This window comes from Teleopsis dalmanni, chromosome 1 (genome assembly GCF_002237135.1).
Source record: "Teleopsis dalmanni isolate 2A chromosome 1, ASM223713v2, whole genome shotgun sequence".
Taxonomy (NCBI): Eukaryota; Metazoa; Arthropoda; class Insecta; order Diptera; family Diopsidae; genus Teleopsis; species Teleopsis dalmanni.
In genome coordinates, this window is record NC_051846.1 from 221,336,870 (window position 1) to 221,340,983 (window position 4,114).

Here is a 4,114-nt window from a genome sequence, read left to right on the forward strand (position 1 = left end):
ATTGATTAATTATGTAAACAAATTATTTAAAAATTAAATATAAATAAAAAAAAAAATATATAAAAAATTTTTTTTCTACTAATATTATTAAAATGGGATTTTGGAATAAAATTTTTACTTCAATTTCACTCATATTCACAGGATATGAAATAGGCAAAACAATTGAAAATAAGAATAATAATATTGCAAACAATAATATGTCAAATATAAGTTATTTAGAAATGATATTATCAGTAACTGTAATAATAATAATAATATCATTTATCGTTAAGCAAATTTATAAAAAATTAAAACGTAACCTTGTTAGACAACAGGTACAAATATGAGTAAGAAAATATAATGGCCACATGGCAAAAAATTTATCAAAATATATTAGTCGAAAAAGAAAATTTTAATAAAGCATATAAATGCTTAAATAAAACTATAAAAATCAAGAAAGACACTGTAAACAAGCATTTACAAACACTTTTCTCCACACTTGAATCAATACGAAGTATACTAAACGTATACAACGATAAGTTTTCAAAAGAACACAAAGAAACTGGTTTAGAAATTTTCTGGCATTTAAGAGACAAATTGATAAAAATATTATCACAATACAATATTGATATGTCAATACCACATTCTATATCAACACCAATACCAACACCAGTCACCCACATTACGGAAAATTCAAACACTGAATCTGATAACACAAGAAGAACCATGTCTGATTTCAATTTAGAAGTAGCTACAAAGGCTATTCCCAGCTTCTCAGGAAATCACAGAGATCTAGAACCTTTCATAAAAATATTCGAATTATTTACAATGGTCTCACGCCTACAGGCAAAAGTTCACTTATTGATTTTATACTTTATGTAAAATTATCGCAAATAGTACGAACAAACATAACTGCGATTCAACAGCCCACAACACTAGAAAAATTAAAAAACCTGTTATCAAGTAAATATAAAACAACAACCACTATACCGAAACTACAAAACCAACTAGCCAACTTAACGCAGAGAAATCTAAACATTTCTAACTACAAAAATAAAATTCTCTATTTAATATCCGAGCTAAATAAACTTCAAATAGCACAAATTGGCCCTAATGCCACACTTGAACAAAAAACACTTATCACTCAGCTAAATGAACAATATAGCTTAACCGTATTTAAAAATGGTTTAAATGACCAATTTAAACAAACTATTTTTTCTGCACTCCCAAAATCTTTTGACACAGCCGTAGACCTAGCCCTAGAACTTGAACAAATTAATGATAACAATAACGCAAGGGTTATGTTTATCTCTAATAATAAACGATATAATAATCGCAATAACTACAACACTAATGACCATAGAAGGTACCCCAACAATAACACTTTCAGAAATAACAACAATTCAGGAAACAATAACAATTTCAGCAGGACAAATAATAATAATTTTAGAAACAACAACAGTAATAACAACTTTTACAATAATAGTACTATACAAAGACCAAACAACTACAACAACCGAAACAATTTTAGACCAACCAACAATAATAACTACAGGCCCAATAATAACAGACAAGGACCACAATATAACAGAAACGGTCGTAAAATAAACTTCCTACAATTTCAGGGAAACGTAGACACCCCGGGGGACAACAATTAACTTCCTCCGGGTATTTGCAAAATTCAAATGTAAACAAGATATATGTTATTACACAGAATTTAACGAATTTTATCACAATTTATAATATACAATTCAACAAACCAATGACATTTCTAATAGACACAGGAGCCGACATATCCATATGCAAAAACCCATTCAGTAATGAATTTGACTACAATAGTAATAACAAAAGCAAATTAACCGGTATCACAAAAGACGAAATCATTTCAGTAGGCACAGCTGAGCTAACTTTTCGAATAGGCAAAGATAGTACCAGCATTAATTTCCATTTAGTCACAGATGATTTCCCCACTTCAACCGATGGAATTTTAGGCAGAGATTTTCTCATCAAACATTTATGCAAAATTGACTACGAAACATTCACATTAACTGCAATAATTAACGATAAGGAAAATACATTAACGATAGATACACAGTTACAATCAAATGGAATTTTAGAAATACCGCCCAGAACAGAAGTTATAGTACCGATAAATTTGAAACTAAACGAAGATAGCATAATTTTAAATCAGGAAATAGAACAAGGAGTATTCCTAGCTAATTCTATAGCACCCGCAAAAGGAAATTGCCACATAAAAATTATGAACGTAAACAATCATACAGCGCATATAAAACAAATAAAATGCATAACAGAGAATTTAGCAGATCACAATATTATGACTTTTTTCCATAATTTTGTACAACGCACAGTGATCTTCCAAGGTCTTTGGCGATTTGTCTCATTCCAACTCCTTCAATAACCTTTCCGCCAATAAACCCTTTCTCGTAAGTAGTGAGACTCTTACCACGACCCATTTTCTCTTCAAAAACTGTTTAATAATTTAATTATTAAAATAAATCAAATTTTAACACAAACGGAACACTCACTTGACCAAACAATGCAAAAATTGCAACTGACCTTATCATTTTGTCGCAGCAATATTTAGCTTTTTTTTCTTTTTTGATATATTTAAAACTAACGGGACTTGTTTCCTCATTATATTAGAATTTATTTGTTGCATTCTCTCTATCGAACAATAAAATCCACAAGATCCAAAGAGTAATCACTCAAATTGAGTTCCACAAAGAAAAAACAAACTGACCTTATCTTTTTGTCGCATACCTTATAGTTACATATTAGCATTGATGCTAATATTCCTCTACTTATTTACCCCACTGTACCCAAAAATTTAACTAATAAACTTCATAATTTATTAGGGTCACTCATTTCACAAAATTCAAGAATCTATACAGTATCCAAGTATAGTAATATTTCATACTTTAGCATTTTTTTTGCTACACTTAACATTCCAATAAAATATAAACAAAACCCTAATAAACGCACTTGGGACAGACAGTAGCCACAATAGGAAACGCTACTATAAACATTCAAGAAGATACACGGATCTATCTATCGCGTGATCATCTTCTTAAGAATTCATGACACACATACAGTCAAAAGATGAACTGTACTATTTCTGCTGATCATAGCATAATTTCAAGCAGAGAGCTTGAGAGATGACGCTATGTAAATAGCATTACATTTTTTCGTTGTCATGACAATAACAGAGGACGCTTCTGTTACAATTTTAAGTAACATTAAAACTTTATGCTAAAGTTCTGTTAGAACAAAACTTTAAGCTCTCGTCCATACAAAATCAAAAGCTTCAACTTAACAGAGTTGAGAGCTTGATTTTTGACACTGTTATTGGGGGTATAAAACCCAGGATCACTTATGTTAAATTCAGTTTTTGTTCAGGATTACAATTGACTCAAAATCGGTTTCCGTAAATTGAGAGTTGTTAAAGATTACAATCTTCTCTATCGGTTTCAAAGTTATTTTTTTAAAAATTTTATAAAATTAAAAGTTATTTAAAAGTTAGTGAAAAGATTGAAAAATAAAGTTATTAAAAATTTACTTAAAATTTATAAAAATCAAAGTTATTAAAAATTTACTTAAAATTTATGAAAAATAAAGTTATTAAAAATTTACTTAAAATTTATGAAAATAAAGTTATTAAAAATTTACTTAAAATTTATGAAAATCAAAGTTATTAAAAATTTACTTAAAATTTATGAAAATCAAAGTTATTAAAAAATTTACTTAAAATTTATGAAAATCAAAGTTATTAAAAAAATTTATGAAAATCAAAGTTATCTAAAATTTTACTTAAAAAAAAGTTATGAAATAAGAGTTATTAAAATTTATGTTTAAAATTGTGAAGTATAAATAAAAAAAATTATTTAACATAACAGTTATTAAAATTTATGAAAAGATTTGTAAACTACTATTAAAATTATTAATAAAAAAATTAAAATTTAAAAATAAAATTCTGTGTCGATTTCATACTTTATTTCACTATTCGCGTGCAACTACAAAACTGGCGACGTGGATAAACGCAAAAATTTAAGAAAATTTTTGCTATAAAAATAATAAAGTTATAAAAATAAAAATTGAGGAAAAAAAATTAAAGATA